This window comes from Carcharhinus amblyrhynchos, chromosome 7, assembly GCF_965287045.1.
Source record: "Carcharhinus amblyrhynchos chromosome 7, sCarAmb.v2.hapA, whole genome shotgun sequence".
NCBI classification, from domain to species: Eukaryota; Metazoa; Chordata; class Chondrichthyes; order Carcharhiniformes; family Carcharhinidae; genus Carcharhinus; species Carcharhinus amblyrhynchos.
In genome coordinates, this window is record NC_137330.1 from 29997019 (window position 1) to 30014195 (window position 17177).

Sequence of the window (17177 nt, forward strand, 5' to 3'; positions counted from 1 at the left end):
GATAAATTTGCATTTATATAGGCTTTACATCGCATCTTTCATGTCCCCAGGATGTCCCAAAGCCCTTTACAGCCAATGAATTATTGTTTGGGGTATTGTCGCTGTTGTTTTGTGTGTTAACACAGCAGCCAATTTGGGCACATCAAAGAACAAGGAGATAAATAACCAATTGATCTATTTTGATTTGTGTTGTTTGCCTGGGGTAATGGAATAACAAGCAAGAATAATTACATCTGCATTGACGTACTGCTTTCTCTGTAACGAAACTTGCCAAAGTGTGACAAGATTCAATGTCAATCCAGATTCTCTCTCCATAAGCCAAGGGCACAAGAGCCAATTGGAACATTTTTACCACTGCCTCAGACTTTGCTGTTTCAATGTGACTTGATGAAAGAAACTAAGAGAGTTATCCGGCAACCTGTCATTTATTTCTTTAAAAGATAAAGTTATTTTAATATGAAATGTTTGACAAATAATTCTCCGTACAGCAATTAAAAAAGTTGAATCAAATGACTTGTTAAATTACCAACACAAGTAATGTGTGGAATAATCCCTGCTGGAGGTGACAACTTGATTCCAAGATGGCAGCCACGCCAAATGGGCACACATCTGATGCTCACCTCGCCAGACACAATCTTCGGACTTTGGCATGGTTTAAGGGAGCACGCGGGAAGTATTCAGAATAAAAACATTGTGATGAGAGGCAGTGTATAATGCTGTTTTGACCACCAACTGTGCCATCTTTGAACCAGGCACTCCAGATAGTGTCCTTTCTTAACCTCTCACAGCTGAACATGCCTTCAGCATTAGAAGGTATATCACTCACCAGCCCTATTTAGAAGGTTCATTAACTACTTTCAAGTTTAGCAGCTGCTTCATTTCAACTTATTGAAAAAAAGTGTTTGGTAGTTGGGATTGCTGTACAAAATTGCTAAATCTATAGACTGATGTGACATGTTCTGAAGGGTTCTGCTTTAACCACTTGCTCCAGAAATGGATGCAATAGCATGCATTCCCCTTAGACAGAAAGAATAAGCAGAGGGTGCACAAAGGAGAAAATGTTTCTGGAAAAAGGTGTGGAGGCTTTGGACTGGGTACTGAAAAGATTTCCCAAGATGTTGCCTGGTATGGAGGGCATTGGCTATGAGAGAGGTTGGAGAAACATTGTTTGTTTTCACTGCAATGGTGGAGGTTGAAGGGCGACTTGATAGAAGTCTATTAGATTATGAGGGGCATGGACAGAGTGGAGAGTCAGAAACTTTTCCCCAGGGTGGAAGAATCAATTACTAGGGGTATAGATTTAAGGTGCAAGGAGTAAGGTTTAAAGGAGATGTATGAGGCAAGTGTTTTACACAAAGAGTAGTGGGTGCCTGAAACTCGCTGCAGTGGGGGGTAGGGGAAGCCGATATGATAGTGACTTTTAAGGGGCATCTGGACAAATGCATGAATAGGATGGGAATAGAGGGATATGGTCCCTGGAAGGGTAGGGGGCTTTAGTTCACATGGGCAGCATAGTTGGTGCAGGCTTGGAGGGCCAAAGGGCCTTTTCCTTTGCTGTAGTCTTTTTTCTGTTTTTTGCAAAAGTGGGGAAGGGTGGTGGAGTGGGGTGGGGATGGTGGGGGGACAGCAACAGGTCACACCAGCCCCAGACATTGATGAGAAGTTCCGCTGTCTGAACATTGGTGGGTACCAATGTGTCTTATATCTCTGCTTCATTAATGATATCATCATTGAAATTTACCACCTGCTCCATCCAGAGCTGCAACCTTGGCACACAGCGAGGAAACAAGTTTGGTATTGTCAGTGGCTGTGAAAGTGACTATGGCAATGACCTAGTATGTAATAGGTTTCTTCCAGGCTGGAGAAGATAATATTTGCAACAACTCGCAGTATAGCATCCACTTTTCCATAAGGTTCATCGTGGCTCTGTGAACAAATACATTTCATCCTTCCCTGCCAGGGAAAAATAGGTAGAGCAAACCCACAGCTTTGCTCAGATTGCAGGCTTTCCTATTGACAACACAAACATGGAGCCAGAAGGCATAAGTGAGATATTTGAAATGCCAAGGCATATCCAGACCAAGTGCTGGAAAATGGGATTGATGGCTGGCACAGACACGATGGACTGAAGGTCCTCTTTCTGTGCCATAATATGTTAATTCTATGACTATGACACATCACTTTGCAGACATTGAACATCAGCTCTGCCCTATACCAGAACAGGAAGTGATTCCACTTTCTTAATGTTCAGCTGGTACAAAAATATACTCAGCAAATCATGCAAGTTTATGCCAGTGTCCCATAAGCAGTCTGCTGTGCCAACTGCATTTGAGGACAATGATGAATCAGAGGTTGACTATTGGATAAGAAGGGTAACTGCTAACCACATGGCTCATGACTCTGGTGCGCAATAATGCAAATAAAGCCATAGAAAAATACACATGCTTAAGTACTGCTGCCACACAAAATGCAATTGATTAGATATCAGAGTGCTTAAATAACCCTCTAGCTGCTGGAACCACTCTGAATGAGTACAGCAGTACTTGCAAGAGCAAATGTCAAGATTTGTGGTGATCATTTATAGCTTCCAACCTCACCAACAGGAAGACACATACTTTGTCACCAGGTATAAGGCAAGCAGCTGAGGAGGAGGGAATGAGCCCATTCCCTTTTTGGGCAAGCAATACGTGATCAGTTTATCAGACTGCAATACCAGTGAACGTAACACCAGTTCTCCATACTATAGTCCCACACTTTACCTTTTCTCTTTTACTGACCAGCCTCTACCTTGCCACAATTTTGAAACAAAACCTACCACTAAACAAGCATGTCAAACCATCTTTATAAATAAAAGCAGGGAATATTCAATACAGAAGTGTCCCTGATGTATTCTCTTACTGCCTGTCTTGTATGTGTTTTTCATGATGGCCTCTCCAATGATGGTGAGGACCCTTCCCTCTATAGGTAAGGACACACAACCATGCCTGTATCCCACCCATTGGGTGCTGCGTCATCCAGTTGTGTGCCATCTTGTTATGCAAGAGAGAAGGAAGTGTTCAGCAAGTGTGGTGCAATGTTTTTGGGTGATTGACAATGTGAATGGTTGCTATTGTCTACAAATTGTTGGTGTGAGGTTTGGAGCAGTGTTAAGTGTGTGAGAGTGAGTTGATGCTATTTATGTGAAGTATATGGTTGATAATGATTACTAGTCATTGAGGTGATGGCAGTGAGCAATGAGTAAGACCAGTGATGCAGTTGGTAGGATATGGCACTTGAGGATGAATTCATTGAACTTGACCACTTATATTGAAGTTATTGAATTTTTCACAACCTCCAAGTTCTGAGGGTAATAATGTTCATATTGACAATGTCATCTGCCCCCATTATCCTCTGAGAGAGCCTCTAAGGTTATCTAAGGATAGAAGAAATCTCTCTGTCCACCTCCAGACCCATGTAACAGGAGTAAACCATTTTGCCTCTTGAGTCCGCTCTGCTCCATAGGTGATTGGACTGTAGAGTTCACTGCCTGTCCTCCCAACCCACATAAATCATTGTCAGTCAAATGTCCATCTAAGTCAGCTTATATATTCATTGTTCCGCCTTCCGCTCGTTGGGAAAGAGACTTCTAGATGGTCCTCTGAGAGAACTTCCTCCTCATCTCTGTTTTACATGGAAGATGCCTTATTTTGAAACTATGCCTCCTAGTTCTATATTTTCCCACACGTAAAGGGAAACATTCTCCCAGCATTTACCCTGTGTAGCCCCCCAGAATCTTATTTGTTTCAATAAGATCACCTTTCATTCTTCTGAACTCCAATGAGTATAAGTCCAATCTGCTCAAATTTTCCCCATAAGGCAAACCATTCATCCTGGGAATCAGCCTGGGGAACCTTCTCAGAACTGTTTCCAAAGCAAGTATATCCATTCTTAAATAAGGTGACCAAAACTGTATATAGTACTCAAGGTGTGGTCTCACCAATGCTCTACACAGCATCTGAGCATCTTGAGCACACAATTACACCATTTGTGAGTATTCTTCCTGCTGGGAATGCTTCCCCAGACATTCCCAGCACCCATCTCAAATTCACCTCCCATTTAAGAGTGCAGGAAGGTTTTCAATTATGCCAGCCTTTCAATTTATCCCCTTGTGCACTAGGATGCTTGATTCTACCATTTAAATTGGCAGACAATACAAAGTTTGCTTGCTGACAACATCGGAAGTAACCAGTGCAAGTTAATCGCATGTTGTAATTCCTTTCAAATCCTATCAAACATCTCTCCCTCACCCCACACACTTATTGATTCAAGTCGCTTATGAATTCATTCTAATTTGAGACAGGGGATGTTCAAATACTCAGAGTGAGAGTGGGTTCTGCTTTCACACTTGCATGTTCCAGCCTCGTGAAGCGCCAATCAGTGATCTCAGCATTGGTGTGTGGTTCTCACTCCAAGAACAAAGTCCATTGAGGAACAAAAACAATTCAACAGAAGACATGAAACTTTCACAGCCAGATAATGATGCAAACACTGCTGCACTAAATGAGGACATAGATTGGGAACCCCTCCTCCCTTGCATCAGTCCCACTGAGGAGCCACAAATGCCGCTAGAGTAACAGTGCTGATGAGCTCCCCTCACTCTCAATGGTATTCCTTGAAGAAGAACAGTTAGAAATGCAAACATCTCACAATTCAAATAAAAATTTAAACACACCACCCTGACATCACACAAGGATGCGGAGGCTAGTTTAGTTGGGGTTGACCTTACATGAATGTTAATTTCACCGTGTGCTGTTGTAATTCAAAGCAAGAGAAAGTTAATCAATAAAAATAATAATCTGGCATAATATTTACTCTATGCAAGTTTGTGTTTCCTTGACAATCTGAGAGTGCAACAATTGTCACAGAGACTTTTTTATCAAGTGCCTCAGTGGAAATGAACCATTACATTAAATCATGGCTCAATTTTTAATTTAATTACATGGTTCTGATTACTTGTGAGTCAGGCTGAAGAGGCAACAGAGTAATGGGCTTTTAACAGTTTCTTCACATGTATTTATTACAATTTATAGACATGTTGGGCAGGTTTAGCAAAAGCCTGGAGTTAACACTGGATCTGTTTTTTTGTTTGATTTCTCCAGGCAGAGGGTGGTGAATCTGGAGAATTCATTGCCACAGAAGGCTGTGGAGGCCAGGTCATTGAGTGCTTTAAAAACAGAAATAGATGAGTTTCTGATTGGTAAGAAGGTCAAAGGTTATAGAGAAAAGGCAGGAGAATGGAGTTGAGAAACTTATCAACCATAATTGAATGGCAGAGTTGATTTGATGGGCTGAATGGCCTAATCCTGCTCCTATATCTTATGGTTAAAAATCTCAACCAACACCACGAAACATATTATTTTGGCCTTCTATCTCATTGGTCTTTAGGGAACCTTGCTGTGTGCAAATTAGTTGCTATATTTCCCCATATTATCAGGGCAACTTTTTTTTTATTCATTCATGGGACATGGGCACTGCTGGCTAGCCAGCATTATTGTCCGTCCCAATTGCTCTTGGAGGGCAGTTGCAAGTCAACCACATTGCTGTGGCTGTCATGTAGGCCAGGCCGGGTAAGGACAGCAGATTACCTTCCCTGAAGGACATTAGTGATCCAAAGTGATAGTCGACAATAGTTTCACGATAATCAGTAGATTCTTAATTCAAGATATTTAGTATTGAATTCAAATTCCACTATCTGCCGTGATGGGATTTGAACCCATGTCTCCAGAACATTAGTTGAGTTTTTGGATTAATAGTCTAGCAATAATACCACTAGGCCATTGCTTCCCCTACACTACAGCTCAAAATTTTAGTTCTTCAGTGCTTTATTGATTGCATAAAGATTGAGAGCATTTATGAATTATTTAGCAAATGCAAATCCCCAATGCCAAGCAATTGGCTCTTCATTTGCTAAGTTTAAGGTGATTAGTCCACCACATAGGGTGGATTCTCCCATCCCACCCACAGCAGATATAGTGGCAGGCAGGAGTAGAAAACCTTGTGGGAACCAAAAAGTCAGAAGCCTGCCAGCGTAAAATCATGTTGCATTTCTTCCAGTGGCAGGTTAATGGCACAAGGGTATAGTACCAAGTGGCACTGAGGTTGACATCACATAAATGTTAATCTTAAAAGGGACACTTGAGTGTGAGGAAGGTTGACCCTCAGAATAAAATGATTGCAAAAATCCAAACGCTTTCATCTGACCATAACATTTGCATACACATGGAATAGTTTCCAAAAAGTGCAATTTATTCACAGTGATAGAGCACTTGTAACCCTAAGGTGATATCTAAAACATGTTAACTTTCCTAACCCTATAGCTATGCCTTGGTGCAGCCCCAACTTCTGCAGCAGGGGCGGACTCAGCCTGCCTGCTGTGTCCTGATGCCTGTGATGACCTTGCTGGAAGACCTTGGCGGATGACATCTGGAGGCCCAAGTTCTGGAGGACCCCAGCCTCATAAGGGTGTCCTGCTGAGAGGCAGCAGCACCCTCAGTTTCTTCCTTACTGGAGTCGTTGTGGGCACAGGCAGAGGGGACTCTGAGCTGCCGTACAAATGATTCCGGAGGAAGGAGGGTGGGGACCAAATGCCTCAGCCTCTCAATCTGCATAACAGGGTTGAGGTTCTTGCTTCCAATGTGGACAAGAACAAGGGTTGTGAGCTTGGTGAGCAAACTGCACACGGTACAGTGATGCAGACGCAGGACATAGACAAAGAGAAGGTGAAAAGGAATGTAGTAGTAATTGGGGATAGTGGGGTTACGGGTATTGACAGTGTCCTTTGTCACAATGACAAAGTGCACAGAAGGGTGTGTTGTCTGCCTGGTGCTCGGGTCCGGGATGTCGCATCTGGGCTGCAGAGGAACCTGGAGTGGGAGGGTGAGAATCCGGTCGTTGTGGTTCATGTGGGTGCCAACAACGTAGGCAAAATGCGAACTGAGGATGTGGGGAGGGAGTATGAAAAGCTGGGAATGGAATTAAAAAGTAGAACTGACAAGGTGGTTATCTCCGGACTACTGCCTGAACCGAGTGCAGACGGGTGTAGGGTTGATAAGATTAAGGAAGTGAATGGGTGGCTCAGGGATTGGTGTGGGAGGAATGGGTTTGAATTTATGGGGCATTGGCATCAGTATTGGGGTAGGTGAGACCTGTTCAGGTGGGATGGGGTTGGTCTGAACCGTGCTGGGACCAGAGTCCTGGCGAATCGTGTAAATAGGACTGTAGATAGGACTTTAAACTAATTGGGGGGGGACGGTGCGAGGGTAGGTGACATTACGGGGTCTAAAGTAAAGGAGAGGGGACAGGTAAGGGAAGAGGCCAAGGATGTCCCAATAATAAAGGGAGTAGAGCGTGTGAGTAAGGTTGGTGGCATTCTGGCAGATAGGGTACAGGTGAAGGCTGGGATGAAGTCACTTTATCTGAATGCATGAAGCATTCGGAATAAAGTGGATGAGCTGGTGGCGCAGATCAGCACAAATGGATACGATCTGGTGGCCATTACAGAGACGTGGCTGCAAGGTGACAGGGACTGGGAGCTGAATGTCCAGGGGTGTCAAGTGTTTAGGAAGGATAGGTGGGAGGAAAAAGGGGGGGAGCGTAGCTCTGCTGATTAAGGATAGCATCAGGGTGGTAGCACGGGATGATATAGGAACCAAAGAGCAGAAAGTGGAATCGTTGTGGGTAGAGATTAGGAACAGCAAAGGGAGGAAGACGCTGGTGGGTGTCGTTTATAAGCCCCCAAATAATGATCTGGAGGTGGGGCGGGCTGTTAACGCGCAAATAAATGCGGTGTGCAGGAATGGAACGGCGATAATTATGGGGGATTTCAATCTACATATTGATTGGTCGACCCATGTTGGACGCGGTGGGCTCGAGGAGGAGTTCTTGGAATGCTGCTGGGATAGTTTCCTTGAACAGTGTGTGTTGGAGCCGACGAGGGAGCGAGCTATCTTGGATCTGGCGTTATGTAATGAGGCGGGTAGAATTAGGGACCTTGCGGTGAAGGATCCTCCTGGGGAGAGTGATCATTGTATGGTGGAGTTTCTGATGCAGATGGAGGAGGAGAAAGTGGGTCCCCGGACATGTGTCCTTTGTTTGAACAGAGGGGAGTACGGTAGGATGAGAGAGGAATTGGCGAATGTTGACTGGGGGAGCGCGTTGAAAGGTAGGTCTGCTGAGGAGCAGTGGAGGATCTTTAAGGAGATCTTTCTTGGTGCTCAGCGGAAATTTATTCTGATGGTGAAAAAGGATCGTAGGAGGAGAGATCATCAGCCGTGGATAACGAAGGAGGTGAAGGAAAGTGTTACATTAAAAGCGGATGCGTTTAGAGTAGCTAAGAGTAGTGGGCGAGAAGAGGATTGGGAGAGGTTTAAATGTCAACAAAGAATGACAAAGAAATTGATAAAGAAGGGTAGGATAAACTATGAAGCTGGGCTAGCGCTTAATATAAAAAAGGATAGCAAGAGTTTTTATAAATATATAAAAAGGAAGAGGCTGGCTAGGGTGAACGTTGGACCCTTAGAGGATGAGAGGGGGGACTTAGTGGTAGGGGATGGGGAAATGGCTGAGGTCTTGAATAACTTTTTTGTTTCGGTCTTCATGGAGGAGGACGTGAATAATTTGCCGGGTGTTAGCAATGGAAAGATGATAGGAATAGAGGGCCTGAATGACATTATTGTTACTAGAGAGGCGGTGCTCGACAGACTGGAGAGACTGATTGTGGACAAGTCCCCAGGACCGGATGGAATGCATCCGAGGGTTCTGAAAGAAATGGTGGAGGTGATAGTGGATGCCTTGGTGATTATTTTCCAAACGTCGTTGCATCCCGGGGAAGTGCCGGAAGATTGGAAAAAGGCTAATGTTACGTCGTTGTTTAAGAAGAGTGGCAGGCAAAAGGCAGGGGATTATAGGCCGGTTAGTTTAACGTCTGTTGTAGGTAAAATGTTAGAATCCATGATCAAGGAGAAAATAGCGAGGCATCTTGAGGGGAATTGCTTGATAGAGCAGACGCAGCACGGTTTTGTTAAGGGGAAGTCGCGTCTGACAAATTTATTGGAGTTCTATGAGGATGTGTCGCGGGCGGTGGATAGAAGAGAGCCGGTGGATGTGGTGTTTCTTGATTTTCAGAAGGTGTTTGACAAGGTACCTCACAAGAGGTTATTACAGAAGGTCAGGGGGCATGGAGTTGGGGGTAGGGTGTTAGCGTGGATAGAGGATTGGCTGTCAAATAGGAGGCAGAGAGTGGGGGTCAATGGATGCTATTCGGATTGGAGGTTGGTGACGAGTGGAGTGCCCCAGGGGTCGGTGCTGGGGCCTCAGCTATTTACCATTTATATAGATGATCTGGAGGAGGGAACCGAGTGTATGGTGTCGAAATTTGCTGATGACACCAAGATTGATGGAATGGCAAATTGTGCGGAGGGTGTGGAGAGTCTGCAGAAGGATCTAGATAGGCTGGGCGAATGGGCCAGGAACTGGCAAATGGAATTTAATGTTGGCAAATGTGAAGTTGTCCACTTTGGTAGGAATAATGGTAGGAAGGACTATTACTTACGTGGCGAAAAACTGCAGCATGTGACGGTGCAGAGGGACCTCGGGGTCCTTGTGCATGAGTCGCAAAAACCCAGCCTGCAGGTGCAGCAGGTGGTCAGGAAGGCGAATGGGATGCTGGCCTTCATAGCGAGGGGGATTGAATATAAAAGTAGGGAGGTCTTGCTGCAGCTGTATAGGGCATTGGTGAGGCCGCAGCTGGAGTACTGTGTGCAGTTTTGGGCGCCGCACCTGCGCAAAGATATTTTGGCCTTGGAGGGACTGCAGAGGAGGTTTACTAGGCTGATACCGGAGTTGAGGGGGTTGAGCTATGAGGAGAGACTGAATAAACTAGGCTTGTACTCATTAGAGTTTAGAAGACTGAGGGGAGATCTCATTGAGACATATAAGATGATGAATGGGATGGATAGGATAGAGGTGGAGAGGCTCTTCCCGCTCAGAAAGGACAGTAGGACTAGAGGGCACAGCCTCAAGATAAAGGGGGGGCGGTTTAGAACGGAGTCGAGGAGGAACTTCTTCACTCAAAGGGTGGTGAATCTCTGGAATTCTCTGCCCATTGAGGTGGTGGAGGCTGCCTCGCTAAATATTTTTAAGACGCGGGTTGATAGGTTTTTGATAGGCAAGGGGATTAAGGGTTATGGGGAGAGGGCGGTAATGTGGAACTGAGCCACGATAGATCAGCCATGATCTTATTGAATGGCGGGGCAGGCTTGAAGGGCTAGATGGCCTACTCCTGCTCCTATTTCTTATGTTCTTATGATTCAGGCCCTACTTCAAGATTGCCGATAATTCCAATCTTACAATGTGTGTAGCTGTAAGAATGATATCAACCAGTAAGAGACAGCATAGTTAGACAATAGTAGAGAATACATTCGCAGAATACTTAATTAGCCCTGATGATATTCCAGCAACAGTACTGCAGATCATGCTGCAGGACTTGCTGTGCCCGAGCCAAGTTTATTCACTATAGCCATAACACTGGCAGCTACCAGGCAATGTGGAAAATTCCCCAGATATGTCCTGTACTCAAAAAACAGGACAAATTGAACTGGCCAATTACCGCCCAATCAATTCACTCTTGATCACAAGTAAAGTAATGGAAGGAGTTATCAACAGTGCTATCAAGCAACATTTCCTTAGCAATAAATTGCTCAGTTTTGAGTTCTGCCAGGGCTACTCAGATCCTAACCTCATTCCAATCTTTGTTCAGACATGGACAAAAGAGCTGAATGCCAGAGGTGAGGCCCTTCACATTAAGGCAGCATTTGACCAAATGCCACTTCAAAGAACCTGAGCAAAATTCATGTCAATGGGTATCAACGGAAAAATCCTCTGCTGGTTGGGGTAATTCTTAGCACAATGGAAGATGTCTGTGGTTTTGGAGGTCAATTGTCTAATTCTGAGGACATCACTGCAGGTATTCCACAGGATCGTGTCCTAGGTCCAATTATCTCCAGCCTATTCAGCAATGACCTTCTTCCGTCATGTTAGAAGTGGGGATGTCTGCTTATGATTGCACAATGTTCACCATCATTCACTGAAGCAGTCAGTGTCCATATAATAAGTATGAACAACATTCAGATATGAGCTAATACACCCATGCTACACAAGTGTCCGACAATGACCATGTCAAAAAAAGAGAGAATCTAACTATCTTTGTTTGACACTCAATGGCATTATCATCGCTGAACTCCCCTGCTGTTAATAACCTGGGGGTTATCATTGACCAGAAACTAAACTGGACTGGCCATATAAATGCTGTGGCTCCAAGAGCAGATCGTAGGCTGGGATTTCTGTGGAGAGTAACTCACCTCTTGATGCCCACCTCCAGCACCACTGCAGCCCCCCCACCGCCCCCAAGCTTCAAGCTTGCTCACTGTTCACAAACACATATGTCAACGTTTGAGCTTGACACCATCCAAGACAAAGCAGACCCTTGACTGACACCTCATCCACCACCTTAAACATTCCCTCCCTCTACCACTGATACACAGTGACAGCAGTGCATACCATTTACAAGATGCACTGTGGCAACTCAGCACCTTCCAAATATATGGCCCTCTACCACCAAGAAAGGCAAGGGCAGCAGATATGTGGGAACATCCATCACTCAAGATCCCTTCCAAAACATATCAGCTGACTGGGAAGTACAATGCCACTCCTTTATTGTTGCTGGGTCAAAATTCCCTCTCTCTAACAGCACTTTGAGTACACCCTACACCACATGGTCTGCACCAGTTCAAGAAGGCAACTCATGACCACCTTCTCAAGGACAACTAGCGATGAGCAATAAATTACGGTCCAGCCAGCGAAACCCAGGTCAGGTAATTATTCTATTTTTTCATTCATTCATGAAACATGGGTGTTGCTAGCTGGCCAGCATTTATTGCCCATACCTAGTTACCTTTGAGAAGGTACTGGAGAGCTACCTTCTCGAATCGCTGCAGTCCACATGGTGTGGATTGACCCACAATGTCATTGGAGAGGGAATTCCAGGATGTTGACTGAGCGACTGCAAAGAAATGGGGATATATTTCCAAGTCAGGATAGTGAGTGGCTTGGAGGGGAACTTTCTGGTGGTGGTGTTCCCATGTATCTGCTGCCCTTGGCCTTCTAGGTAGAAACGGTTGTGAGTTTGGAAGGTGCAGTCTAAGGATCTTTGGTGAATTGCTGGAGTGCGTCTTGTAGATTATACATATTGCTGCTACTGAGCGTCGGTGGTGGATATTTGTTGAAGTGGTGCCAATCAAGTGGGCTGCTTTGCCTTAAATGGTGACAAGCTTCTTAGGCGTTGTTGTACCCATTCAGGCAAATGGGGAGAATTCCATCACACTTCTGACCTGTGCCTTGTAGATGGTGGACATCTTTGGGGAGTCAGGAGGTGAGTTACTCACCGCAGTATTCTGGACCTCTGACCTGCTCTTGTAGACACTGAAGACATGTGCTCCAAAACCTGCCACTCCCCGAGCCAAGCTCTTCCAGTACAATTACAACAGTGGCATCTATGCAGCAATGTGGAAAATTGTCCATGTTCACGAAAAGCTGGAGATATCCAACCCAGCCAATTACCACCCAACCAGTTTACTCTTGATCATCAGCAAAGTGACGGAAGGGGTCATCGACAGTGCTATCAAGCAGCACCTGCTCAGCAATAACCTGCTTGGTGACGTCCAGTTAGGGTTTCTCCAGGGTCACTCTGCTCCTGACATCACTATAGCCTTGGTTTGAACATGGTCAAAAGAGCTGAATTCCAAGGTGAAGCGAAAATGACAGCACTTGACATCAAGGCTGCATTTGACCGAGTGTGGCATCAAGGGGCACTGGCAAAACTGGAATCAGTGGGTATCGGGGGCAAACTTTCCACTGTTTGGAATTGTACCTGGCACATAAGATGATTGTGGTTGTGGAAGGTCAGTCATCTCAGCTCCAGGACATTTCTACAGGAGTCCCTCGGGGAAGTGTCCTAGGCCCAGCCATCTTCAGCTGTTTCATCAATGGCCTTCCCTCCATTATAAAGTCAGAAGTAGGGATGTTTGGAGTTGAATTTCAATAAGCGTTTTTTTAAAGCGGGTTATGTAATACATTCGGCAGGTGAAATGATCTCACTATGATACTGATACAAAGGCATTACAGCTATGGAGTGCAGTCAACCAATTTGAATTCTGGCAAAGCGTGCAAAACCCACCTCAAATAAGATTTTTTAAAATAATAACAGATGTGGGTGTTTCAGCAAGGTTAGATCAGTATTTATTGCCTGCACCTACTTGTCCTTGAGGAGGTGGTAGTGAGCCACCTTTTTGAACCTCTGCAGTCCTTGTTGTAAAGCTACACCCACAGTGCTGTTAGGAAGAGATTTCCAGGATTTTGACCCAGAGACAGTGAAGGAATTAAGTTCCAAGTCATGATAGTGTATGGTTTGAAGGGGAGCTTGAAACTGTGGTATTCCCATATACCTGGTGCCCTTGTTTTTCTTGGAGTGGTATATTGCAGGTTTGCTCGCAGGTGCTGTTGAAGGAGCCTTGACAAATTGGGCCTCAGATGGAATACTGTGTCCCACTCTGGGCATCCTATTTGAGGAAGGATTTAAAGCATTGGAGAGAGTACAGAACAGATTTAGAATGGTTCCAGGAATAAACAACTGTAGCTTTGAGGATAGATTGGAGCAATGCACCTGTTGGTGAAAGTAAGCTGAGAGCAGACTTGATAGAGGTATTCAGATCCCTGTGGGTTATGGACAAGCTAAATAGTGAGAAACTGTTTCCTCTCAATGAGAGGACACAGATAGAAAATAATGGGCGGAAAGAGTAGAAGTAATGTGAGGAAAGCCTGTTTTATCCACTCAGAGTGTTGGAGTCTCAAATAAATTTCCTGAGGGGATGGTGGAGGCAGGTTCGAGTGAGGTATTCAATTGTGAATTAGATTACTATCTGAAAAGAAGGAATGTGCAGTGTTACAGAGGTATGACATGGGAGTGGGACTAGGAAGAATGCTCTTTCCGAGAGCCAGTGCAGACTCATTGAGCCGAATGGCCTCCTGGTGCATTATAAAGATTCTGCCATTTTGTGTAGTTGATACAGTGCTTCCTGCAGATTATACACATCCATGGTGCACCAGTGGTGGAAAAAAGATGGTGGATAAGCTGCTGATTGAGCTGACTGCCATATTCTGTATGGCAGCCATTACATTGGCTAGTATGTAATTACAAATGATGCAAACCAAACTTAAAAAAAAACCCTGGGAGTTCTCTGGACTGCTTAGCAGCTTGTTTAACTTCAATTTAGTTGACTAATGTAGGTAAAGAAACAGCTGTCCCACTGGGTCTTTCTTACTTTGAGAGGTGGGAGGCAGCTCTAAGTTCTATTATCATAGCTTTCCAGCAACTTCTGTGCATTACTTGGAATAGTAACATCCATGTGTACTTGATTATTATTGAAGGCCTGATCTGCAGCTTTTTGAACTTTAAGTGTTCATGTCAAGAATTCCTTCACGTGACTTAGGGCAGTACATTAAAAAAAGACATAGGGTTTGGCATTGAACTTCATTCAAAATGTAAAAGATTTAATAAACTTTTTTTTAATGGATCTGGTATTTTCTACCATCCGTCGACCTAATGATCTATTTTTCTAATTACATAATTAAAAATCTTGCCTGTAAAATGTGATCATGTGTGGCATGCCAAAATGTCTTATTTCAAAGTGTGACATTTAAAATACTGTTTGAATTGAACATAATCATCGTAAAGATGACAGATTCGGTCAAGGCAGTCAGTTCCAGAAAATAACATTCAGAATTAATTAACGTGTTAATTTGGAAATAAAGAGGCAGAATTTTGATTGATCCCAGATTAAATTTACAGAGCAGTCTTAGCCTAAAAGTGAATAAGATATAGATTGCCTCAAGTATTAATGAGTTGGTGGAAAAACCATCATTGGACAAACAGCAAATAGAATAAATTAAAACTGATTACGACAATTATAAGATCACGAAAATGACCAACACGCTAATGGCAGTGCAGATGGAAAATCATCAGCTTGAAGTGTTAACTCCATTTCTCTCAGCACAGATGCTGCCTGATGTGCTGAATATTTTCAGCATTCTCTATGTATATTTCAAATTTCATTGTGTTTTGTTTTCACGTTATCATTGCACTTCGCTATTTCTTATAATTTAAAATTATTTTACTCAATACTTAAAGTGACAGAACAACTTAGAGTGGACCAGGTGGACCCAGATGGATGCTCCAAAAGCCAAATTCAAATTGAATCCAATTCATGGTCTCCACAACAGAGACAAATAAGTTCCAGGCTGACAAGATAAGGCATTGCACCCCATCTTGGGCTTGATCCAATGCTTGATCTTAACCAAAAGGCTGACAAGTAATGCACTGAGCTCTTTTACCTTAATATTTGTAACAACTTACTTTCTGTAGTCTTATCTATATTTTTGGAACTATGTCTTGGGGTGAAATGCTCCCATCTCACTCGTGCTGAGTTTTGTGGCAGTGGGAGTGGAGAATCTAGTGGGTGCCAAAGCATCAGAAACCCACTGGTATAAATTCACACTGCACTTCTCGCAGTGGTAGGTTAATGGTTAGTTAATCTTCCCACTGGTTGGTGATATGAATACTATTTGCATTAATTTGTATGAATTGAATGGTCATTAAAACAGCTGGCCTTCCAATCTTGCATCATGCCAATGGAAACATTTATTGGTCTAAAGCCTGAGTGATATGCACAAAACAATCCTCAGTTCACAAGACACTTTGAGAAGTGTGCAATAATACTTTCTGCCAAAGTGCTGCTACTATTGCACTGTACACCATTCTGCCAGGGAAGACTGGTTCCTGCTCTCCATCTCCAATGATGAGCTGGTCTTCATGGACAGCACTGAGCTGCTGGACCAATGGACCCTCCTGTTTCACCCATTTGGAACAGTACAGTAACTGGGATTGGGGAGTATAGAGATCTCAATTTCCCTGGTGTCACACACAAGTATCTATCTGGACATTACTTTGCTGCAGCACTCTTGCAGCCACTGCAACAAAAGTCTGAAGTTCAACCAGGGTGGGGTTTGAGTTGAGGTGAGGGGTGGGTAGCCTGGTGAAGGTAAGAGGGACAATGTAGAAGGAGCTATGCAAGATGGGGGAAGGGAAGGCCGAGGATTCATGATGGCAGATAGAAGGGCAAGGAGGAGGATGAAGAAGACAAACAATGGAAAGCTCACAAACAAATAGGTCAAAGAGATACCATACTGTTACTGGAAGGGGATGCACAAAGATTCCATAGGTGGTGGGGAGAGATCCAAATGATGCATGGGCACCTCATACATGACGGGCTCTAGAATGGGAAGGAGGTGGCAGAGAGCAGGGGAGTGGATGATTGGATCACAAAACAGACTTCTTCTTGAGGCTACTGGCCTTTTCCGTCTGACTTGCTGACATCCTGCACAGTCTGGTGAAAACAGATGGGCTGGAGAGAGTGATAGCAGTGTGCTGGACTGGTATTTAAATATGGTGGTGAGTCCTTCCAACCAGCTGGCAGCAGGCAGGCAGGTTTGCTGCTGGCCTGCCAGGACAGTCAGAGGGAAACTTGCCTGTGCATAATTAATGAGGTTCCGAGTGCAAAATCTGATGCAGGACACCACCATTCTAGCCAATGGGAAAGACTCTGCTGGAACTACCAACCACAGCACATAGTCCCAAACATAGAGAATTTTGCCCTTAGCTTCTATTCCATTCTCAGCGTGTGTAATGTTGACAGCGATGTCCTGTGGCACCTAAGTTCAAAGCAGGTCAGACTCCAGGTTGTAGATTGAGGCAGTTGGAAGGCAAAAATTTTATTCTTCTTGTCTACAGTATATGGATTTTAGCAATGTGTTCATGTCCCCAACACAGGTCAAAGGACAGAATGGAATGCATGAGGGATTGAAAAAATGGGCTAGCAACAGAAGAACAGAAAATGGGATAAGTGAGATTTGGAGCAAAATAGGATTTAAAACAGCAGATCTTTGGATGAACTGAAGTTTACAAAAATTGAAGAATGAAAAACTGCTGGATAACATTGGAATGACAAGGCTGGAGATGACAAAGGGAT